The 26224-nt window shown below is 38.1% G+C and overlaps 1 long non-coding RNA gene and 1 pseudogene across 3 annotated transcripts in view; one reads left to right on the plus strand and one right to left on the minus strand.

Annotated features, from left to right (window-relative positions):
- Positions 1-4877, plus strand: part of LOC130456304 (uncharacterized) — a 127407-nt gene extending 122530 nt beyond the window's left edge. For 2 of the 3 annotated variants that reach the window (XR_008914946.1, XR_008914948.1), the window contains exons 3-4: positions 1569-1703; positions 3883-4877. This is a non-coding gene — a long non-coding RNA (uncharacterized LOC130456304). The remainder of the gene's footprint in view (positions 1-1568; positions 1704-3882) is intronic. The other variant, XR_008914947.1, reaches the window with a different exon arrangement.
- Positions 4878-16685: 11808 nt separating this feature from the next.
- LOC103092038 (heat shock cognate 71 kDa protein-like) lies at positions 16686-17512 on the minus strand (annotated as a pseudogene).
- Between the last annotated feature and the right edge of the window lie 8712 nt (positions 17513-26224).

Raw genomic sequence — 26224 nt, forward strand, 5'->3', positions numbered from 1 at the left:
GTCATTGGTCCCCAGAGGGAACCTTAAAGTCCTGATGCTGAAAACTCTAGTCCTAAAAATGAGGGGCAGGTCCTTGGGACAAAAAGTGAGTATTGAGGCTCAGATCTTGGTTTGAGTACAAAAGGTCAGATTTAGGATCTGAGATTGGTCCTGTAGGGGAAAAAGGACTTCTGGACTGGGCCAGACCTGGGGAAAAAAAAAAAAAGAGTATGTCTGGGTTTTAGCAAGATGGTAATAGAAAGTAGAGCTACAATATTGATGCAGTGATTTGGGGCAGAATAACTGTAGATGTCAAGACAATAGATTGCAGGTTAGAGGTCCAAGAAATTCCACAGTAATACATGGCTCCAAGGCCTCCCCTAATCCTGCATGATAAGTCACTACCTCTCCAGTGAATCTTATTCTTTGTTATCCTTGATTGACAGATAGACTGATAAATAGATAGATAGATAGACAGACAAGTGATAGATCAAGATAGATAGATAAGTGGTAGATTGATAAAGACAGACAGACAGATAGATAGATAGATAGATAGATAGATAGATAGATAGATAGATGGATGGATGAATAAGGAAAAGGTGACTTGTCCAGGGATTAAGTAGCAGATCTGGGTTTCAAAATCAGGATTTTTGACTCATAACCACTTTTCATGAACCCACACCTATTAGAAGTCAGAGTCCTCAATCCTGTCATTTACCTAAATGAAATATAAAAATTTCATATCACATTCCAAAAGTACAGAAAAGGGAAGGCGCTTCACTCAGATAAAATAGAAAATGTCAAGAGACTAGATCTGATTCACCAGACTGGAAAATGTCAAAAAACCCATGGGGTTAAGGGTAGGGGGGCAGCAGCAGGAGGGATTTGTCCTAGGTTGTTGGTTTGACATTTGTCCTGAAAAATGATCCAGCCAGCTGCCACTTGCTCTGAGAGTCCTGCAGGGCATCTGGCTTAGTGCTGGTCCAGTGTGCCACCAGCTGGATCATCAACTCTTCTTTTCCCGGGCTTCCCTAGGTGTGCTTCTGAGGCCTCATCCAGATGCTCATAGACCAACCCTGCTTAGTGTGGGGAGTTGAGACAAGCTCCCTGAGCACAAAAGGATTGCTGTTGAGTGTTTATCCATGCTCACAAATAAGCACTCATGACTATTTCATTAAGTCGAATGGCACACCTTTCCATCCTCGGTTTATTCATTATCCTCCATAAATAATACCGTCCTTAAATTGTGCTTCAAATGTCAAATCTAACCAAATGTGCAAACATTAATTATACTGTATTTTCAAATGTTGTTGTAAAGACAATCAGCCGTGTCACCATTAATGTCAGGTTTAGGAGAGGCAGCAGAGTTACAAGTAAATCATGGAAATCATCCTTTTTCTCTTTCCTGTTCTTAAGCAAGCATTCATTTCTATTATTTGCTGTGGTCTTTGTCCTGCTATTGACAGTAATGTGTTTTAAATATGACCTCATTGGAATGGAAGGCAGTGAAAAATAAAGGAAATAACTGTCAGAACTGAAAGGTTTCTCTCTCCCCCACCCCCTTTCTCTCTTTCTCTCTCTTTTTTAAGAACAGGAAACCTCTGAGGCAAAGATGAAGATGGGCAGGCATCGGGGCCATACCCATCAATTACACTGCCCTCCACTCTCCATCCCCACAGGATGCTCTAAATAGCCACCTGGATCCACTGAAAGAACCTTCTTCGGTGAGCCAAAAATAGGCCAAAGGGTAGAAAATCCTACCATACACCTCGGTCCTAAAATGATTGTTATTATTTTCTTTGTCCTGGCTACAGCCATTATTTTTGTCCCTGAATAGACCTGTCAGCATGGAAGCTACCGCACTCCCACTGTGGCTCTCTGTGACATCTTCACTTCTCCTTAGCCTTCCACTCTTAATGCCAGACTGGGAAGCCCCTGTTTACCTTGCCAAGTACCACAACCATTTTGTCAAGAGAGGAAATAAAAAAAAGTTACCTCCCAGTCCCCACTGGGAGGCCGAGGCAGTCAGATTTGGGCCATAAATAGAATCCAAACAATGACTGTAGTCATTCCCAGGAGGGGTTGGAAAGAGAGCCCTGGCTCCCTCACAGAATAGGCACATGGCTGTACATTAGTGAGCCAGACATGCTATAGTGCCTCCTTTATGATACTCTCTTTTTTTCCTTCTCTTTTTGGTTTTCCATTCCACTGCTTGTTGTCGGAAATAGAGCCTTTTATCATTGCTGATGCCTTACATGCAACTGTGCTCTGAAACCAAACATTCATCCCAGCTTGTCAGAGAAACTATTTTAGCCCTGGGATTCACAGAGTACTTGTTAGATCACAGAAGCCCTTCAATTGCGTTTTTCACAAGGAGAAAATGACAGGGGGCAGTGGGGATTGAAAGGCGAACTTTCCCCCCACCTGGATAGTACTTTTTTCCAGATAGCACTGAGAGTCAGCAACCCATCAGGAGAGCTGAGGAGTGCTACAAGACCATCAGTCCCATGATTTTCATGAGAACTAGACTCATTCAGGATCTAAGATGGGGATTGAGGAGACCCCAGAGCTAGAAAAGGCCTCCTAGGTCTTCTACTCCAACTGAGGTACCTGAAAACAGAAAGATGAAATCACACATTTAGCAAGTAGCAAAGCTAGAATGTGAATACATTGTCTGATTTTTGTCCTATATGCTAAGAGGTCTCCCTTAATATCTTTCCTTTGTCTAAGAATGAGAAGCAACTTGGAATAGTCAATAGATGTTGCCAAAAAGTGAAGGAGAAAATGGGATCCAGTCCTACCTCTGACATATACTGGCTGAATGACCCAGGGAAAGCCAGTTAATTTATGAGCCCTTAGGCAAATCTCTAAAATTTTAAATTTGTAGAACAGTAGCTAATCTGCAATGGAAAGAGTTTGTTCACCAAGGATTTCTGAAATCATAGTCAGGGCCAAAAAGGAAAAAAAAATAGAATTACTTTATCCCTTTCATACTCACACATCTTACCCCCTATGTGTGACACAGAAACAATCCAATGAGCTTCCCTCTGTAGACTCCAGTATCCATTGATACTTTGATAAATAGAGAGTACTTGAAGATAAATAAGACTCCCATCTCTGGTCCCAAGAAAGATTGAGTCTAAAAGGGGAACTAAAATACAGAAGTAACAATAATGCTACAAATGAAATGCTATGGGCATTCAGTGGAGGCAAAGTTCATAGGGAAATTATGGCTGGGAGAAGGTGTTACTTGAGAGATGATATGGTAGTCTAGAAACATGTTTCTCCCCTACCCCACACACACTACCACCTATGTTGCAAGCTCCCTGACGGCAGGAATGAATTCCCTTGGCTCGATGTTATGAACCCGGAAAGTCCTTAACCAATATTTGTTCAATAGCCTGGAAATACAGCAAGATTATGCTGGATCTGAAGTTCAACAAGGATGATCCAGGTTCAAATCCAACTTCACTCACTTCCTAGTTAGCTGTGTGACTGGTCACTTCATCTGACTGCTTTAGTTTCCTCATCTATAAAATTAAGATAATAAAGCTTTGAGATGAGAATTAAATGAAATATTTGTAAAGCGCTTTGCATGCTTTAAATTGCTATAAAATATCTTTTATTACTATACTTGTTGAATTGAATATTTGAGATTGCCTTCCCCCTTTATCTTGCTCCATTGCCAGGGGCCAGAAGTATGGCTTCTTTCATCCTCTCCTATACCCTCACCACAACTCGAAAAGTTCTTGATTAATTCCATCTTATTCCCTCACTCTTAGACCTGAGTGGATGCTCTGAAGCAAGAGGCAGTAAATGGCCTACCTGGGGCAAGTACACAATGATCCAGACTGGAGATAGTGGTTTGGTAATAATGGACCTTGGATCTCTATTATCTTCTAGCTCTAATATGCTGAGTCTTTGACCATTATGACAGTCTCAGGACCTAAGGAAGGAGAAGGGATTCTAACTTCAGGCAGCAGGAAAAGGACAGGAGTCTGAACTTGAAGTCAAGTAGAAAAGTAACTGCACAAGAGCTTGAAAGGAAAGGGCATACTAGAAGAGTTCCAGGCCCCAGGTCTATGATGTGAAGATTTCTATTCCACAGGAACATCTGCTTCTCTGCCCCCAACAACTATTCAAGAAGCCTTCAATAGCCGAGAAAATCATAGGCTATTGTAACTCAGTAAAGAAGAGGAATGTTGGGGAAGAAAAGTCCCATTTTGATGGGGTCACAATCTCTAGTCACCCTCTTTCCCTCCACTTCCAGGCTGCCTTTTTTAAGACACCCCCAACAAGTAAATGATAATCTTGGGCATGGGTGAGAGGTAGAAGTGGGATTCAGTAAGGTATAATCACCTACCAGAGGTACACATCTGTTGGTTTGGCACACATTCTCCAAAGCAACATATGGAAGCTTTGCAGTACAGTTTTTTTGTTGTTGTTGGGGTTTTTTTTTCTCCCGGGTTTTTTTTGGTTCGGGGTTGTTTTTCTCTGACCTGGTACCTCAGGCAGAAATCTCAGCTGAGACAGCTAAGCAGATCCCTAAGTGGCTGTCATAAAATGTTACTATAATCCTGTGGATCTTTTCCCTCTTAGAATCTCTGCTGTTGTTAGCTGGAGTCTAATTAGCAGAAGGCAGATAACACAAGGCAGATTCCAGAAATATGCAGACACAATTTCTACAAGCTGGCTGCCTCCTTCTTATTATGTTAATAATGAAGATATTCCCATTGTTACCTTGGGACTGCTTCCTTGATAAAGACCAGTAGAATGTGCCAGGTATGCTGAATAAACAAGTCACGGAGAGGGTGGTAATGATCTCAGCCCAAATATTCATATTACATAAAACTGGAACAAAAACAAGCAGAGAAAAAGACAATAAAAACTTTCCCCCATATATGAGTGAACTCATTTGTTCGTTATGTTTGTTTTGTTTTGTTTTTGGTCTTGACTTAGGATTTCATGGGATGGAGAGCTAACTATAAGAAAAATCTCTCCATTGACATAACCTTAAATTCAGTATCCACTATCCTGGTGGAACGCTAAGGGTAGTTCTTAGGCTCCCAGAGTCCCTGAAACCCTTTTAGGAAGTCCACAAGGACAAAACCATTTTCATGATAATACTAAGATGGTGTTTGCCTGCTAAAATTGTCTTCCTATTTCTAGCTACATTATCTGTGCAAGGCCAGAATTTCTTCATATATATCAACCAAGTTAACATTTTACACGAGGTTGAATGCAGAAGCAGATATAAGAATCAAGTTGTCTCCTATTGAGCCAGATTTCCAAAAAAGAAAATACATAAAGCCATGCCCTTTTCTTACCGATATATTTTGTTTGAGGACATATGGTAACTTTTCATTTAAAATGTTATATTAACATGTAAGGACTGGAACAAATGGAAGCTCAGTGGATTGAGAGCCAGGTCCAGAGATGGGAGCTCCTAGGTTCAAATTGCCTCAGACACTTTCTAGCAGTGTGACCCTGGGCAAATAGCTTAATCCTCATTGCCTCGCCCTTACCACTCTTCTACCTTAGAGTCAATTGATTCTAAGACAGAAGGGAAGGGTTAAAAAAAAAAAGCCAAATTTAATGATGGAAAGTTCTGGGTTCAAATTTGGCCTTAGATACTAGCCCTACCACTCTTCTGCTTTGAAAACAGTATACAGTATTAATTCTAAAATGGAAGGTAAAGGTTAAAAAAAAACATGTTAATAGGTTTATTATATTTTCACATTACTTAGTAAGTAAATATTCCTAAGTATATCAGCTTTAATTTCCAAGAACCCAAATATATAATCTACCTAAATAAAAGCTCTTTGGAGCCCTCAATAATGTTTAAGAATGTGAAGAGGTACTGACTGATCCTGAAAAGTTTGAGAAAGGCTGTTTTTTTGCCACAGCTCCTTCTTTGTATGTAGTTGAAACAACTAATCCATCAATATATATTTATCAAGCACTTTCTATCAATTCCATTAAAGTACCTACCATGAAAAAATAAAGTACCTACTACATGCAAGGCTCAAGGAATAAAATGGACAAAAATGAAACAGTGCATACCTTTAGGACCATGCATTTTCCTAGGGAAAATAACATTAACTTGTTTAATTTTCAGCCATGCACAACTCTTCATGACCTCTTTTGAGATCTTCTCAATCAAGATACTGGAGTAGTTTGCCATTTCCTCTTCAGTTCATTTTACAAGTGAGGAAACTGAGGCAAACAGGGCTAAATGACTTGCTCAGGGTCACACAGCTAGTAAGTGTCTGAGACCAGATTTAAACTCAAGAAGATGAAGGCAGTGCTCTATCTACTGCACCAACTAACTGCCTTAACTGCCCAATAACTTATATTTAGTAAGCACTTGGTCTCTGAAAGGGTAAGTACTAAGGACATAAAGACAAGGGTGGGGGAAAAAAGTTCCTGAGCTTGAGGAGCTCATATTCTACTGGAAAAGATTCAAACATAAAGAAAGAAGGATAACATGATAAGTAAGTAGAGGAATCTAAATCCTATGAGAGTTCAAAAGGAGAGAAGTCTTCTAGCTAAGAGGACCAGGAAGATCTGATGGAGGAAGAACCATCCTTAAAGGATGGCTGGTATATCACTCCTGTCCTTTTCTCATCCCACCCTCTTATTTGGCAAGACATCCTTCCTCCACAGAATAAACATCCCTTTTCTATAATCATTTGCATTTTCCATATGTGACTTAAAAAAAACCCCAACACTGTAACACAGATTTGCAATTGGTTTTAGTGAAGTCAATACAAATACATCAGCCTAGGAGCAAATTTCTTCAGAATAGTTTTCTGCTATGTATTGCATGCCGCTTTTAGATTACTACCTTGGGCATATGACGATCGCAAATAGCAAGCTGCCCGACTGTAAACGAGAAAAAAAAATAAGCAATCGCCCTATGAATGCAAACCCCATCTTCTGAATGGTTTCCCTTGTATTAATTATCTTATGGATGTTAGTGCAGTGCAGTGAGACCTTAACAAAGCCATGTGGCTTCTCTGCCTTCCATCCCTTCTCGGTCCAGTGAAACAACCTTTCAATTATACACACAACCCCTAAGTGGTTCAACTTTCAGGGCAGAAGAAAATAATAGAACACAGAGCTTCTGCCCAGAGGCTACAAGTCTGAGGAATACAACTCTGCTCCCTTATCCCGACAGAGGGCACTCTAGGTGCTCATTAAATTTCAAAGCACATGATAGCTTCCTACCCTGGGGAGCAGTTCTATACATGCCATTTTAGCCTTTAGAAACATTTCACTTTAAAGGTTATTATGAATGCATAACCTTCAATTGAGGGAAGAAATGGAATGTTTGTACTATCTCTTCAAGTTACCCAAGAGGCATCTTTCATTTCCAGCATCATCTCACATTATTCCTCTCTTCAAACATACACTTTGCCAAAGTATATTGTTGTCCTCTATACTCCGATGCACCCCACATCCCTCCGGCTCTGTACCTTTGCCCGTGCTGTTTTCTCTGCCCAGAATGCCCTCTTGGAAGCAAGATGGTGATGCAGAAGGGATGCTAACCTTGAAGTCAGAGGTCCGGAGTTCAGTTACAGCTCTCCTATTTAGCAGCATCACAGAAATCACCAAAGCTAGCTCTAGACACCTAAGAACCATTTACTACTTGGGTAGTTTTGATTCTAAGGTGGAAGGTAAGGATTTAAAAATCTCTATGAGTCTCACTTTTCTCAGCGTGGTAGAGGGAATTTGGGGATACTAGATGACCTCTAAGGTGCTTTGTAGCTCTCCATATACTTAACCCTATGATCCTTCAGGTTCTTAATTTGCTGGATTCCTGCCTAATATTTAAAGTTGGCCCTATTCAAATGTTATCTTTTACATGAAGGCTTCTCTAATTCTTTCCCTCAACATTCACTTCAATGCTCTGCAAAGCATTTTGTTTTGTAATTGTTTAATGAACTTGTCATACTGTATGTTATAGATATTTAGTATAAAGAGCTTAAACTCCTAGACTATAAGGTCCGTGTATTTCAATTTTATATCTTCATCATCATCAAGAACAGTGCTCAGTGGCAAAGAACTGGAAATTGAGGGGACGTCCATCAGTTGGGAAATGGCTGAGCAAATTGGGTTACATGTTGATGATGGAATACTATTGTGGGAAAGGAATAATGAATAAAGGAATTCCATGGGAACTGGAATTTCCTCCAGGAATTGATGCAGAGTGAAAGGCAAAGAACCAGGAGAACATTGTACACAGAGACTGATACACTGTGGCCCAACTGAATGCAATGGGCTTTTCTACCAGCAGCATTGTAATGATCCAGGGCAATTCTGAGGGACTCATGAGAAAGAACACTATCCACATCAAGAGAAAGAACCATGGGAGTAGAAACACAGAAGAAAAACAACTGGTTGGTCACATGAGTTGAAGGGGATATGATTGGGGATGTCGACTCTAAATGATCACCCTAGTGCAAATATCAATGATATGAAAATAGGTCTTGATCAATGACACAAGTAAAACCCAGTGGAACTGTGAGTTGGCTACAGGGTGGAGAAAAGAGGAGGAGAGGGAAAGAACATGAATCATGTTATCATGGAAAAATATTCTAAATTAATTAATTAAATAAAAATTTTCAATTCAAAAAAACAAAAGTGTTCAGTGGCAAAGAATTGGAATTTGAGGGGACATCCATCACTTGGGATGATACATGTTGGTGATAGAATACTACTATGCTATAAGAAATGATAAATAAGTCTTCTGGGTAAACATGGTGACAGAATAGACATAGGACTCTTCCTCTTCTCAGCACATACCAATATAAACTACCTCAAAAGACCAAAAAAGTAACAAATTCATATAAATGAAGGGAATCTACAGTAGGGCATAGCATTGAAGGTACGTGGTGTTTCCACCACTATAAGGTGGTAAAAAAGCTTCCATCAAAATGCGAGCTTATCCACCCTCCCCCACCCCACGTACAGAGCCAGAGTCAGAGCCAGCATGTGCTAGAATAAGTGAGTGAGTGAGGGGCACCTCTAGAGTGAGTGAGGGCACCTCTGGGTCCTTGGCAGCTGACTGAGACCACCAATGACATATCCCTTAGAGCAGCTATGTGCCAGATATCCTACTAGATTCTGGGGCTACAAAGAAAGATAAAAAATACTCTCTGCTCTCAAGGAGTTCACAGTTTAATGGAAAAGACCATATGGAAACAACTCCAGACAAAAGAAACAGGGGAAGGTTATACAGCAAAACAATATGCAAACTTGCTCTGTGGATCTGAATTTGGCCAGTGAAATTCCTTGTATATAATCAGCATCTGTTTAGCTAGACAGTGACCTCTTGGACCCAGTCAGTGAATCTCCATTATATGTAAAACCCAAAGTTCTGAGCCCATGAGCAATTCCCTAGATTACATATGGTATTTTCTAAGTCACATACCTAAGAGCCATCTAAATAAATAGGATCTCAAATTTCCTGGTAAACATGGTGGCAGTCTAGATGCAGGACTCTTCCTATCTTCACCACATACCGAAACAGACTACCTCAAAAAGCCAACCCCCCCCCCAAATTCCTATGAACAAAGGAACTTTACAGTAGGGCACAGCATTGAAGGTATGTGGGATTTGGGTATTTCCACACCATAAGGGGGTGTAAAAGCTCCCACCAAATGCAAGCTGATCCACTCTCCCCCACCCCACCTACAGAGCCAGAGTCAGAGCCAGCATGTGCTAGAATCAGAGAGTGAGCAAGGGGACCCTCCGGGTCCTTGGCAGCTGACTGATCTACTGATCTACTGACCAAGGATCTACCCCTAAGAGCAGCTAGTCCTGAGGCCCCAAAAGACTGAGGAACACAGACCATGGGCACTGGCAGGGGCAGGAAACAGTGGAAGCTGCAGAGACTCAAGACCTGGCCTCAGCCAAAATCCATACTCCTTAGTTCCATACACAGAGAGCTTGCCCATCTCTCTCAGATTTCTAACTGGAAAGGGAAGGAAAAACCACCACAGTAAAGTGCCCAGGAACAACAACTTCAGAACAACAAGAAAAAAAAGAAGTGGTTGACCCTGGATAATTTTTATGGAAGAAAAAATCAGAATACAGAGGAAACAGAAGAGGAAATATGAATAAATGCATCAAAACCTTCCAAAAATTGGAAATTGTCCACAAGCTTTTGAAGAATTTAAATTGGAGCTTATCAAAAAGATAGAAGCCTTCTGGCAAGAAAAGTGAAAAATAGTTCAAAAAGAAAATAACAGTTTAAAGGACAAGAACTCCAAATTGGAGAAATAGCTGAAAGCCATGACAAGCAGGATAGTCCAAACCAAAAAGGAAAATCAAAAGATTATAGCAGAAAATCAGTCCTTAAAGTCCAGTTAGGCAAATAGAAGGCAATGACTTTGCAAAACAGCAAGAATTAATAAAGCAAAGTCAAAAGGCTGACAAAATAGAAGAAAACATAAAATATCTCACTGAAAAGATGACAGATCAGGAAAACAGAGCACAAAGAGACAATCTGAGAATCATTGGTCTAACTGAAAACCCAGAAATAAACAGAAATCTTGACATCATACTACAAGAAATTATCCAAAAATACTGCCCTGATGTTCTTGAACAAGGTGGGGAAATAGACATTGAAAGAGTTCATAGAACACCCTCCACACTAAATCCTCAAAAGAGAACTCGCAGGAATGTAATTGCCAAATTCAAGAGCTTCCAAGCTAAGGAGAAAATTTTGCAAGAAGCAAAAAAGAGGAAAATTCAGATATCAAGGAGCTCCAATCAGGATTATACAAGATCTGGCAGCTTCCACATTAAAGAACCACAAGGCTTGGAATATGATATTCAGAAAGGCAAGAGAATTGGGTCTTCAACTAAGGATCACCTATCCATCAAAACTGACTATATACTTCCAGGGGAAAGTATGGGCATTCAACAAAATAGAAGATTTCTAAGTATTTTAAAGAAAAGACCAGAACCAAGTGGAAAGTTTGATATCCAAACACAAAGATCAAGAGAAACATGAAAAGGTAAATAAGAAAGGGAAAAGGAGAAAAAGTGTTTTTTTTATTCAAACTTTCTTCTTTTAGGGCTTCAATAAGATCAAATTATTCATATTAGTATATGGGAAAATGCTATTTGTAACTCTCAAAAATTATATTCACTATTATGGTAATTAGAGGAATCATTCACAGGAAGAGATTGGCATAATAAGTGGTATAAGATGATATGCAGAAACAGAAAAAGGGATGGGGGAATCGAAGATGGCAACAAGAGATACTTGAAGAAATAAAATAAACAGGATAATCTTTATCACATAAAGAGACACATGGGAAGGGGAGGGGAAGAAGAGGAAGAGTTTGCTAATAGGTAATACTTAAAACTTACTCTCAATGAAATAAATTCTGAGAGGGAAGAGCATCTAGATCCCTTGGGATATTGAATTCTGTCTTATCCTACAGGGAAAGTGAGAAGGGAAAACTAAAGGGGTTAGGGGGACAGGGAGTACAAAAAGGGAGGGAAGGAGAGGGGGGAGGGAATTTAACAGACCCTAAAAAATAAGAAGGGAACACAAAGGGAGGGGGCAGAAAGGGAAGTTTATTAAGGGCACTTTCCACCCAATTAAAACTAGATCTAAACAATTGGAAGAACATTAACTGCTCATGGGTAGGATGAGCTAACATAATAAAAATGATCATCCTACCCCAACTTATTTACTTATTTAGTGCCATACCCATTGAACTACAAAAAACTTTACTAAATTAGAAAAAAGCATAACAAAGTTCATTTAGAAGAACAAAGGATCAAGAATATCCAGGAAAATAATGAAAAAAATGCGAAGGATGGTGGCCTTGCATTCCCAGATTTCTAGCTATACTATAAAGCAGTGGTCATCAAAACAATTTGATACTGGCTAAGAGACAGAAAGGAGGATCAGTGGAATAGACTTGGGGTAAGTGACCTCAGCAAAACTTTCTATGATAAGCTCAAAGATCCCAGCTTTTGGGACCAATATCCACTATTTTATAAAAACTGCTGGGAAAATTGGAAGACAGTAGGGGAGAGATTAGTTTTGGATCAACATCTCAAACCCTATACCAAGATAAATTCAGAATGGGTGAATGTCTTGAACATAAAGAAGGAAACTATAAGTAAATTAGGTGAACACAGAATACTATACATGTCAGACCTTTGGGAAAGGAAAGATTTTAAAACCAAGCAAGAGTTAGAAAAAAATCACAAAATGTAAAATAAATAATTTTGATTACATCAAATTAAAAATGTTTTGTACAAACAAAACCAATGCATCTAAAATTAGAATGGAAGTAACAAATTGGGAAACAATCTTCATTAGAAAAATCTTTGAAAAAGGTCTAATTACTCAAATTTATAAAGAGTTAAATCAGTTGTACAAAATAATCAGGCCACTGGAGAATTGATAAATGGGCAAGTGACATGAATAGGCAATTTTCAGTTAAAGAAATCCAAACTATTAATAAGCACATGAAAAAGTGTTCTAAATCTTTTATAATCAGAGAGATGCAAATCAAAACAACTCTGAGATACCACCTCACACCTAGCAGATTGGCTAACATGACAGCAATGGAAAGTAATGAATGTAGGAAAGCATGTGGCAAAGTTGGGACATTAATGCATTGCTGGTGGAGTTGTGAATTGATCCAACCATTCTGAAGGGCAATTTGGAATTATGCCCAAAGGGTGCTAAAAGACTATCTGCCCTTTGATCCAGCCATAATACTACTGGGTTTGTACACAAAAGAGATAATGAGGAAAAGGACTTGTATAAGAATATTCATAGCTGTGCTCTTTGTGGTGACAAAAAACTGGAAAATGAGGGGATGCCCTTCAATTGGGGAATGACTGAACAAGTTTTGGTATATGTTGGTGAAGGAATACCATTGTGCTCAAAGGAATAATGAACTGGAGGAATTCCATGTGAACTGGAATGACCTCCAGGAATTGATGCAGAGCGAAAGGAGCAGAATTCAGAGAACATTATACATAGAGACTGATACACTGTAGTACAATTGAATGTAATGGACTTCTCCATTAGTGGAAATGCAGTGATCCTGAACAACCTGGAGGGATCTATGAGAAAGAACACTATCCACATTCAGAGGAAAAACTGTGGGGGTAGAAACACAGAAGAAAAACAACTGCTTGACTACATTCATTTAGGGGGATATGACTAGGGATATAAATTCTATATGAACATCCCAATGCAAACATCAACTACATGGAAATAGGTTCTAATCAAGGATACATGTAATAACCAGTGGAATTCCATGTGTGCTATGGGAAAGGTACGGGTAGGGAAGGGAGGGATAAAATATGATTCTTGTAACCAAGGAATAATGTTCTAAATTGACTAAATATAATTAAAAATAAAGTTTAAAAAATAAATAGTATCTCCTTAGTTGACTTGGTGTTGTCTTTTCTAGGATCAAACCCTTAATGCAAGACTTTCTTTTAGAGTTGGCTGCTTCACAGAAACTTTGTCAGGGTTTCTCGCTTTTGCTGACAAGTCCCCTCATTAAATAATTTTTTATTAAAAAATCCCTATTACTATTATTGTTATTAAAAAAAAAAACTTTACCTCGGTCTTAATATCAATTCTATGACTGTGAGGTCTTGGCAACTGGAGTTAATGACTTGCTCAAGGTCACATAGCTAGGAAGATTCCAAGACCACATTTGAACACGAATCCTCCCAACACCAGGACTGTGCAGCCTAGCTGCCTCTGTCACATTTCTGAAAAATCCTTTTTTTAACCTGTGGTTCTGATTCCAATGGTGTCCCCTATCATTAGAATAATCTTCTTCCTCTCTCCCCTATGTCTATAGTTGCCTGGCTCTGGGGAGCACTGAGAAATGAAGTGACTTTGCTGCCGGGTTGCCCGCCGGATTTATGTCAGAATCAAGATTTGACTCTTGCTTGGTCTTTCCCTTTCTGAAGCTGACTTTGGATTTGCTGTGCCACCTTGACTTTTTAAATGCCTTTAAACCTCTAATTAAATGATCCATTTGCATCAGAAACACGAGCACAGGCACTAAGCTCTATCACAAACAAGAGTGCTGTAAGGAGCCAGCCGTGGACCACCTGGGAGAGCGGGGGTGAGCCCCATGCTGAGTGTGATGGTTGGAGAGTCGTAAGACTTGCCATGGGTAAGTATGTGGGGAGAGGTGAACTTATTTGAAATACGAACTCTCTGGGATCTTTGCTCCGAAGATGATACATAAAGCCAGGTTCTTATTTCAGCTATTAGTGGCTTAATCCTTAACTGTAAATTTCTCCTGCTCCCTCATCCTGGCCTCAGACAGTTAATGCTTTTTTAATGCAACGTGTGTGAGGTGAACATTTTCTCTTCCTCTGAAGTGATATTCAGCAGACAAAGTGGCCAAATCGGTTTTCCAAGTGTATCTGTACTGAGGTGATTTATTTACCTGGGGGAAGCTTAAAAGTTCAAATGGAGTTTCTGGCTTTTACTGTGGCACCTCCTGGAACTCCACTCAATTTTCCATTAGGTCTAACTGAGGAACAAGGAAGCCAAATGACTTGACCCAGAGGTCCCTCAAGGAATCAGACCTCCAGATTCAATCTCTCTTATTCTTTTGTTTCTAGTTTGAACACTTTGATTATAAGCTGGGCATCTAGCATAGATAACAAGCTGGCAAAATCAAGGCATAAATATGTTGTTCTCAAAAGCAGGCAAGAAGCCCAGAGAAAATGCTTTCATCATGAGCTTGATCCAGAAACAGGCATCACCCAGCCGACCACAGCCGACCAGGGAAGTCCCATTTATTCACTGTTCTTAGGTATGGGACTGAGACAGCCACATAAGTTCTGTGGGCAGCTTCCCAGGGGATTGGGATTGGTTAGCACCTTGGAGGTTCCAAATAATAGTGGAATTCTGATAGCTGGGAAGGAAGTAGGAAGACACCAGATGTGAAGAAGGCAATGCCGGTTTTAGTTTTGCCCACAAGTTCATTCAAACTCCAGTTCCATGTATCTGTTACCTTTATATGCTTAGCTCTTTCCTCCCAGGTTTGTTAGCCCTCTGAGAGATGCTGTGACTGTATGCAAAGAGGGTTCAGCAAATGTCAAAGAAGGACACCTTTAGTGTACCAAAGGATGGATGCACTATTTAGACAAGTATATGTGGGAAAGAGAAAAGAGGGAGTGGAAAGCTTATCTAAATGATATTTACTTAAATGAGGCTTTATCTCTTAAGACCTCCAAATACAGGCTCCAAATACCTCTTTCAAGAGGTAATGTGTTGTTGTGGCTCAAATGCTGTTGATGGGTACATATTCTTGAGGTGCTCAGTGGTTGCTAAGGGAGACTCCAGATATTTTGCTTCTTATCTCTTTCTAAGATTAATTCATCCCAACCTTCTGTCCTGAATTTTCAGCAAGGAGACATGTGGTTTATGAATTCACCTGGGAAGAGGAGAACAAATCTTGGTTTTATAGAGATCACAGCATTTGGAATTCTTGGAGACTGACTAGGACAAACCCCTTTGTTTTATTTTATTTTAATTAATTAATTTAAATAACAAACTTCCATATAAGTTTTCCAAAGTCAAGTGATCCCTCCCCTCTCCTGGAGCTGACAAGCAATTCAATCTGAAACCCCTTATTTTATTTTATTATTTTTATTTGTTTATTTTTTAAAAACCCTTACCTTCTATCTTAGAACCAATACTGTGTATTGCACCTGGTTCTCAATTCACTGAGTCACCCAGGTGCCCCTTAAATCCCTTTATTTTAGAGACAGAAAAAAAGGAGGCTCAGAGAGGGGCCAGGATTCAAACCCAAGTCCTCTAAGCCCAGTCTTCTTCTCTTTCCACTATATCTCAAGTTCTATTGTTTACACAGGCTTTTGCTTGGGTTGTTCATAAATGTTAAAAAAAAAAAAAAAGAAAAAGCTACCCAATGCTGGTCATATGCAGAACTGTACTGGAGCTAGCTTGGACCCATATCCTTGGAAACTGAAAATTCTACAAATCAGGGCTTGGTTTATTATCTTGTTGAGACACAAGGAAGTGATGGAGAAATGTTAAAATGCAGATTAAACTTAAAAGTGTATTGCACACATTTTGTTTTTCCCCCAAGAGTCACTTGTTAAAGACTTATCAGCACATTCCTTGACATTTTTCTGTTGGGAAAGGGGATGAGATTACTTCGATATCTTATCTTTTTATGCTTCTACTTAAGGGGACAGCTTCTCAACTTTTATTCATTCATTCATTCATTCATTCATTTATTTGGTGTATCAGATTGCTTTAGCAGTCTGGTGAAACATGAATTCCTCAGTAAGATTTTAATTACAAATTTTTATGGTGCCAATTTTAAATAGATTTTAATCTTTAGAACAATAATTGTATTTCCACTTGTTTATAGTACTGATAAAGTACAATGTTCAATTCTCTCCCTTTTTTTTCCCCTTTCTTTTTTATTCAGTCATTTCAGGTATGTCTTGATTCTTCATGATCCCACTTGGGATTTTCTTGGCAAAGATACTAGAGTGATTTGCCATTCCTTCTCCAGATCATTTTACAGATGAAAAAACTGAGGCAAATAGAGCTTATGGGGCTTGCCTAGGGTCATACAGCTAAGTGTTTGAGGCTGATTCCAGGCCCAGCTCTCTATCCACAGAACAACCTATCAGCCTCTCTTTGCATACATTCAAGTATTTAGAATGCCAGATTTACACAGTAGCTTAAATGCTACTTTTAACTGTTTTTGCCTTGGCTGCAAATTGGAGTTCTTTAATTTTTGGAAAGCTTTGTGGAATGTTCTTTCTTTTGGTGTATTTAAGTCAGTCTCTTCAATGGTGGATTTGGAAGAAGTACCTCCAGATGGGGCTGTTCCTCCCCCTGGGAACCAGAAGTTGAACCTCTTGGTATGCGTCCTACACTCTGGTACAGCTTAATAATGATGAGATTATAGCCCTCCATTTCTTTCTTCTGATGCTCAAATTCTTCCTTCTCAGCAATCTGGTTCTTATCTAGCCAATTGATTATTTCATTGCATTTGTCAAGCATCTTCTGTTTGTCTTCCAAACCAATTTTGCCTTGGAGTTTCTCATCTTTTGCAGTAGCCTTCATGTTGAAAATGTAAGATTTAAGAAAGTTCTTGGATGGCATCTTATCTCTCTCCTTCTTATCTTTATCCTTTTATTTTTCAGCCTCCTAGACTGTATACTCAAAGTCTTCTTTGATCAGACAACTTTTGTCATTGGCGATGATGATCTCATTCTTTTTGTCTATGCTCTTATGCCCATAAAAAGTATTCTGAATGACATTTGTGCCATTGTCAAATGTTACTTCAATCTGAGGAATACCCCTGGGGGAAAAGGAGGATTCATGTGAGCTATAACTTGCCAAACAGGTTGTTATACTTTATCACTGATCTCTTACCTTCATAAACCCAAATAAGCACCCCAGGCTGGTCTTACAGCAATACTTAAAAAGTTACTATAGACTGTGCATTTATGTGTTTATGTTACCCATGTTGGTTATGTGTGTCCTTATGGGTCTGTCCATTTGTGGCTTATACCTAGAGACATAAATAAAGTTCTCTAGAATTTCTTCTCCTCTTCTCCAACGGAGACTGATTTTTTCCAGAAAAATTAGCAGGAGATGGGAGGAGGAAACTTTAATAATAAGTACTGTATAAGATAAAACACATAGGATTACAGGGGAAATCAATTATATTGAAAAATAGGTATCAAATGTTTGCAAACCTTGTGATAGGGTAGGTAGGTGACTCAATGAATAGAGAGCCAGGTCTGGAGATAATAAGTCCTGGATTCAAATTTGACTTCAGATAATTCCAAGTTGTATGACCCTGGGCAAGTCACTGAACTCCATTTGCCTAGCCCTTACCATTCTTCTTCTTTTCTTTTTTTTTTTAAACCCTCACCTTTTGCCTTAGAATCAATACTATGTATTGGTTCCAAGACAGAAGAATGGTAAGGCACTTCTTAGTATCAATTCTAAGACAGAAGGTAAGTATTTAAAAAAAATGTTTACAAATTCCAGATTAAGAACCCCTGCTCTATAGAATTCTTTAAAAAACAAAACAAAACAACTATTTTATAGAATCACCTTTATATTCTTTCTTCACTATCATACTGGCTCTCTCACTTCTTCTACTCATTGAGTGTTGTTGTTGTTCAATCATTCAGTTGTGTCTAATTCTTAGTGACTCCATGGACCATAGCTATCCATGAGATTCTTTTGGCAAAGATACTGGAGTAGTTTGACATTTCCTTTTACAATGGATCAATGGATCGTTTTTTTCTTAGACAATCAAAATTAGGTGATATGCTGAGGGTCATGTGACTAGGAAGTGTCTGAGGCTAGATTTGAACTCAGGTCTTCCTGATTTCAGGCTCAGTGGTCACTGAGCCACAACTGCTTATATATATATATATATATATATATATATATATATATATATATATATATATTCCTTTGGGTATATAGATGAGAAAAGAAAGAGAGCTAGAAAACAAAAGTCCAGAAATTCCATTATCAAAAAGTAACATGAAATTTGAAACAATAAGAAAAGCAGAGATTAATATATAACAAATGCGGAAAGGAAGAAATCCAGTTACAAAAGATATGAAAATATTTTGGAGAGGGAATTTTAAATTATATATTTTCAAGGTATTGGATATGTCTTTCTAAAATCAATAAGACTGAAATTATGGAATAACACATGACAAAATATAATCTTTTTTATTATAAATAATTATTTCTTTTCTGTAATTCACATCTCCTTTTCCTTGAAATTCAATGCTGCAGACCATAGCCTCCTTGCCAGGGTACCTTTAATGTAAATGTCATTGTATATTCCAGAATGAATATTTATTACACTAACAGCCTGAGCTTCTACTTTATTGGACTTCAAAATATATACTTGCAACAAAATGATTTCCAGTAATTGGGGAAAAAAAGAAATGCCTCTAAACTCCCTGCCCCCAATTACTAATTCTTGAAGGATCTTTTGAATTCTCAAACCATAGAGTTCACCCATTCAAGAGCAGTTAGGTAGCTCAGTAGATAAAGAGCCAGACTGGGAGATGAGAAGTTCTGGGTTAAAATCTGGCCTCAGACACTTCTAGCTGCGTGACCCTGGGAAAATTACTTAACCCCTATTGCCTAGCCCTTACAGCCCTTACCACTCTTCTTCCTTGGAACCAATACTTAGTACTGAGTCTAAGATAGAAGGAAAGGATCTTAAAAACAAAAAGAATCCATGCATCCAAATGACCAGTTTGTCACTGAAAGGAATGGAAAACTACTGGTCTTTCCATGGGAGAAGACTTTAACCTAGGTTAATTCATATAGGATTAGAGCTCATAGATAGAGAACTAAAGGGATTTCACACAGTGGTTGAATGATTTGCTTAAAGTCACATAGCATTTGAACCCAGATTCTCTAAATCCAAAGTTAGCAAGAGTGCTTTCTAGCTCTGCCCCCCTCCCCCCCCCCCCGTGCTAATATCTTCCCTCTGAATTACTCCCAATTTATATATTTACATATATGTACATATTTATGCTATATATAGCATTACATATACTGTATACAATTCATATACATTGTAAATATTTTGCATGTATATAGTTGTTTTCCCTTTTTCTCCTCCATTAGAATGTCAGGTCCTGGTTGACAGCAAGTTTTTGCTTTTCTTTGTGTTTCCAGAGGTTAGCTACACCTTGCAATATAGTAATCAATAAATGCTTATGTGTATTAGCAGTAAGGGCTAAGTAGTCGGGGTTAAGTGGCTTGCTCAGAATCACACAGCTAGGAAGTATCTGAGGGCAGATTTGAACCCAGGACCCCCTGTCTCTAGACTTGGATCTTGATACACCTACCTATCCCAATTGCATTAAAAAACAAATCCTTAATTTCTGTCTTAGAATAGATACTAATATCATAATATAATAATATCATAGTATAATAATTAGTATTAATTCTAAGACAGAAGAGGGGTAAGGGCTAGGCAATGGGAGTCAAGTGACTTGCCCAGGATCACACAGCTAGGAAGTGTCTGAGGCCACTTTTGAATCCAGGAACTCCCATTTCTATCTCCTTAGTCACTTAGAGGACTGATTTTTTTCCACTGTACCAAATTGCTTTCCTTCTGTGCTCTGCTGCTCAGTAAGCTGCCTTTTCAGTTAGGAACCTTATATTTTCCCCCTTAAAGAACCGCTACCTGCATAAATGTCATATCTTCCTAATGTCTGGCTTTAGGTTCTTGAAGGTATTTGTCTTCAAAGTGTGATTTGGTTTTGAAAGGCTGCTGATGATAGTGCCAGCTCTTAGCTCTCTGGGTTATTTGTTTTTCAGGTTGTATATAAACAGCTAACATTATTATGACACAATTACCAGTAAGTAATCATCCAATTGCCATAAACATGTCCCACTCAAAATATTGCAAATTAATATTCATGTATTTCTCTAATCCACCATCCTGAGCTAATGTGTGATTCCACAGTTCATCAAAAAATATATTTTTTACCCTCAGTGGAAGAAAGAATTATTATTCAGTGCTCCATCTTGAGATATAAAAAGAAAGCCTTTTGACTACTGTTTTGCTTTAGCTCAGAGTGGAGTTATATGTACCTGTTGTACCATCCATCAATGCATTATATGAGAGCTGGTGAAAAGCATGCCCTTCTTGCCCCCTTCTCTAGAGGAAACAGGGATTGGTTGGGATGCAAAGCATAGTTCAGCCAACATTACTATTTGGGCGAAATCATCATTAAGACTGGCAATCAGGTACAGGAGAAGTCTTAGGTTCAACCACTGCTACAGAAGAATATTAGAATAGTATTCTTAACATATAACTTCAGGCTCTTAAATCCATCCGGTGAAGACAAAACAGAATGTACTATTTTTCAAAAACAAGAAAATGGAAAAGGTATCTGAAGAGGAAAACCAACTTCCCATTTCCTCGGTCCTTAATCTTCTCCCTCTCCTAACTGTCTGCCTCCTTTTCTCCCTTCTCAAGATCTGGGAGTGAGTTTATGTGATTATGTAATGATAAAGTGAACATGAGTCAGTGTAGCTCCACATTTCATCATGCATTTGGTGATAATTTTTTAATGTTTGCTACAATACCTTTTATGTAAAGAGATAAAAATATTTCAGATGCAACAGTGATGCTACATACAAGTTATCACAACATGGTTCATCTCGACTAGAATAAAACATTAAGCCTCCATTCCCACTGAATTTCTTCCTTATGACTAGAAACTATATCGATCACATACTATCACATTGTTCAGGTGAAAAAGAATAATCTACTCAGAATTGACATACAGAATAAGATCAGGAAGATATACCAGCATTCAATATCTTATATGAGAACTCACCTCCTCCTGGAGAGGATGGAGTCCATAGTTGTAGAATGCTATATATATCAGATTTTAAAATCTGGTTTTGCCAATTTTTTTTTCTTTTCTTCCCCTTTTTCTTTTAATTCTTTGTTATAAGGAATGGCATACACACATATAAATAAGCACTTACCTTATATTTTAGTCTCAATCCTTTTCTCCTATAAAATTTATGATTCTTTGACTCAGTTCCTCTATCTGTTTTTTTTTTAAAACCCTTACCTTTCACTTTAGAATCAATGCCGTGTATCAGCTCCAAAACAGAAGAGTCGTAACGGCTAGGCAATGGGGGTTAAGTGACTTGCCCAGGCTCATCGAGCTAGGAAGTGTCTGCCATCAGATTTGAATTTAGGATCTCCCCACACTATGCTTATTTCTCAGTCCAGTGAGCCACTTAGCTATCCCCTGGTTTATATTCTTTGTAATAAGAAATGGGAGGTGAGAAGGGAAGACACAAAGGGGAAATGTAGGAAGCATTAAAATATATAAATATAATTTATTTTAGCAAAATGGGGAAAATAAATAATCTCATTGCTTGTGGATCAAACTAAGCTATTCCCAGTCCTTTTAACTCTCTTTTTTTCTGTGGAATGTTATTAGTCCAGCCAGTTTCCAGACTCTTAGTGTTGGACTAAGTCCATGTTATTGGCCTAGGACACATTTTAGGGGAGAAGACATTGTGAGTTAACAACTTGTCCTTCTAATGATTTCAAAATATGCTGCATCTTGATGGTGGAGTCCTGGATGCTATTAGTCATGGGACTATCTTCTTAAAGAATATGCTTTTGCATAATACTATTGTGCTATAAGAAATAAAGAAGATGATTTTAGATAAATCTGGAAAAATCTGCAGGAACTGAGGCAGAGTGAGATAAGCAGAACTGGGAGAACATTGTACATAGTAAAAGCAATATTAGACAATAATCATTTGTGAAAACTTGGCTACTCTCAGCAATGCAATGACCTGGGACAACCCTGAAAGACTCTTGATGGGGAATGCTATCCACCTCCAAAGAAAGGTTTGTTGGAGTCATCTTTCACATCAGTGTATTTATGGTCTTATTTTGGGGTTTTGGTTATAGTTTGCTCTAACAACAGTGACTAATGTAGAAGTGTGTTTTGCATGACAACAAAATAATTTAAAAATTAAAAATAAAAGAACATGCATTTGCTACAATCATTGCTCCCAGCATAGAAGATGCAAGGCTTCAAAGAGCAGCCAATGCAAGACTGCTTATTAGAATGGTTAGAAAGCATTTTTCTGAACTCTGGCTGGGTGATCTAGTGAAGTCTTTTCATCTGGAGGTTTCCTTTTTTCCCCTTTATCTTCTTTTTAGACTTCTCAACTCCTTTTAAAACCCTGTCCTCAGAAGCATCATGTAGGTTCATCAAACCCAGATTCTGTTGGGATGGGTAGAATCTATCTGATCCCAAACCCTTTAGAAGTAAAGCAAATTTCAGTAGAAGCTCTCCTTATATTGTTGTGGTGGTTCAGCAATTTTTCAATAAGAATATGACCCTATTTGCTTTTTTCTTGGCAAATATAATGGAGTGGCTTGCTTTTTCCTTTTCCACCTCATTTTACAGATGAAGAAGTGAAGTCAACAGAGTTAAATGACTTGCTTAGGGTCACACAGATAAGAAATATCTGAGGCTAGACTAGAACTTGTGAAGATAAGTCTTCCTGACTCCAGGCCTGGCACTCTATCATCTGTGCCATCTAGTTGCTCCTTATAGAGTTAGAACTTAAACACCATCCAACCTGTTAATAACAATGTACTTTAAAATGTACATGATGATGTCTTTTTAAGAGATATATGATAGGAAAACTGGCTGAATTGGACAAGCGTTGGAGGTAAGGGATAGATAGCTAGAGTGACTCAGTATACTCTTGATATCCAGAGAAAGTAAAAAAGACTTCATCACTGGGGATGGATCTCTTATTTGGAACTTATAGAAGGACATGGGAACAGACACACATGAATTGCAATATTTATTCTCAGCAGGAATGCACACATTTATGATAAAATGATTCATTTCATTTCAATATTTGATTTTTCTTTGCAACAACCTTCTGATGTAGTTAGTATAAACATCATTCCCATTTTACAGATGAGGAAAACTGAGATTCAAAAAAACTAAGGGTCTAGCTCATGGTCACATAGCTGGTAAAGTTCAGAGAGAGGATACAATCTTAATTCTCTCGTGATTTCAGGTTCAGTACTTTTTCTCCTAGTTTATATTTCTCCTTAAAACAAGTGTGTTAATGTCTCCTTCCAGACTAATTCCTAATTAATGTAGACATGGAATGATAATGTTAAAGACAGAAGTGAGAAATCTACATGGCAATATTCTCAATGTGACATGTCTTAAAATTTTAAGTTCTTGGTAAAAAAACAATTTTCGATATGATAATATATTATATACAGAGGCCAGAGTGTAAGTCTTGGGGTTAGGGTTCTAGTCACTTATTCCATTATATTTTGCTTTGTGGCCTCTTAGGCCTGTTTTTTTCATATATAGAACTTCCAGGTATTTTATATCTCCCCAAAGATCTATTAACTCTGAAATTCTATGAATTTATGAAAACTTCAATCTGTTCCACAACAGTGGTGATAATAAGAGTTGATCAGGTTGGCTATACTTTGGTACTTATCATTGATCACAATGTGCTGTTCCACCTGTGAGGTCTCAGGTCGGTTATTCCACTTTTCTGACCCAACGATCTTTATTTATCACCACTGCCTATTCTGCTATATCCCCACTGGAGTACAATGTCAACTACTTCAACATTGCCTTGACTAACATATTAGATTCTCTTGACTCCTTAATCTTTCTTTCTCCCAGTCTCCAACCTCAGTCACCTCTATTGCCTCCTTTCTTCAATCTTGTTTCCAGTTGCAGATCACTGCTAGAGAAAGACATAGAATTGTGCTCTTATAGCCAAGTAAAGATTCCTTTTATTCCTGTCTTATAAATTACATGGCATTTTCCCCACAATGGCTCCTAGAAACTTCCACTCTGTTTTCTTCTATTATAGTCTCTGTTACCTTGGTCACTCTTGACAAATGACCCTCATTCTAGTGTCTTTGATTTGAAATGTGTTTGGTCCCCTCCTCCTTTCTACCTACTACATCTAGGGCCTATCTGAGGAATGCTTTAATTCACTTTCCAGTCATCTTTTCAGTAATTACTTTGTGTCTCCCCCCACATTTTGCCTCTTTCTAATTCTTTAACTATAATCAAACCAATTATATCATTGACCTGGGAAAAGACATATCAGTCTACTTCCCTATGGCTAAACTCATCCATCTTATAATTTTTCAAACCAAAATATTAAATCCATTCCACTGCTTTCCTATATTGGTTGGCTCCTCTTCTTAGAATGTAAGCTCTTTGAAAACAGGGGTTGTATTTGATTTATATTTGTGTCCATAATATTTGGCACATGTCTGGCATATAGTAAGTATTTTTAAAAATATTCTTTCTTTCTTTCTTTCTTTCTTTCTTTCTTTCTTTCTTTCTTTCTTTCTTTCTTTCTTTCTTTCTTTCTTTCTTTCTTTCTCTCTTTCTCTCTTTCTCTCTTTCTCTCTTTCTCTCTCTTTCTCTCTTTCTCTCTTTCTCTCTTTCTCTCTTTCTCTCTTTCTCTCTTTCTCTCTTTCTCTCTCTTCTCTCTCTTCTCTCTTTCTCTCTTTCTCTCTCTCTCTCTCTCTTTCTCTCTTTCTCTCTTTCTCTCTTTCTCTCTTTCTCTCTTTCTCTCTTTCTCTCTTTCTCTCTTTCTTTCTTTCTTTCAATATGATCATGGGATTCAGATATACAAGAGAAATGAGATCATTTCATTCAACATCCTTATTTATAAATCAGGAAATTGGGGCCATGAGAGGTTGTGACTCTCCCAGGGTTATATAAGTATTAAGCAACAAGCTGTTTTTGGACCCAGATCTTTTGATCTCAAATTCAATGCCCTTTCTATTACACTGTATTTTCTCTTTCCACCCCCTTTGAATGAATTTTAAGTATCAGTTCCAAGGTAGAAGAGAAGTAAGAACTAGGCAATTGGGATTAAGTGACTTTCCTAGGGTCCCATGGATAGGAAATGACTAAATCCAGATTTGAACTCATACCTCTCATTTTCAGGCTTGGCTTTCCATCCACTGAAGCACCTAGCTTGCCCCCACTTGCCACCTCTCTTGAGGTCCAGCTCAACTTCACACTGAGATACCTCTTCTGAATATCTGCTTACTGACTTTTATGCGTGTGTGTATCTCACCCTTTGAGAACACAGACTATTGATTACCACATTCCCATATTTATCTGCTGACAGATTTGTTCATGGATGGTCAATGAGGTTGCCTTTAACAATTTCCTTACATTGATTGTAACTCACAAACTAATTATCCTGAGTTTGAAGTTGTAATATTCCAGCCTTTAAAGTTTGCAAAATGCTTTACTTATATTATCTTATTTGAGCTTCACTGTAACTCTCTGAGATAGTTGCTATTTTCCCCAATCTACAGATGAGAAAGTTTAAGTGACTTGCCTAAGATCATCTAGCTAATAAACTACCTGAGGCAAGATTCAAACTCTGGTCTTTTTGGCTCTGTGTCATACTTTTTCTATTATATTTAGTAGCTGCCTTTAATAATAGGAAGACACATCTTAGAGAACATTGAAACAAAATTTAAATATTTTTGAATATAGAGTTAAGGCTGGTTTCATAATATTAAGTTTTTTATGGAGGGGAATAATAATAACAATAATAATAATAAATTGCTGACATCCATGTAGCCATTTGAAGTTTGCATAGCATTTAACA

This window comes from Monodelphis domestica, chromosome 1 (genome assembly GCF_027887165.1).
Source record: "Monodelphis domestica isolate mMonDom1 chromosome 1, mMonDom1.pri, whole genome shotgun sequence".
Lineage (NCBI taxonomy): Eukaryota > Metazoa > Chordata > Mammalia > Didelphimorphia > Didelphidae > Monodelphis > Monodelphis domestica.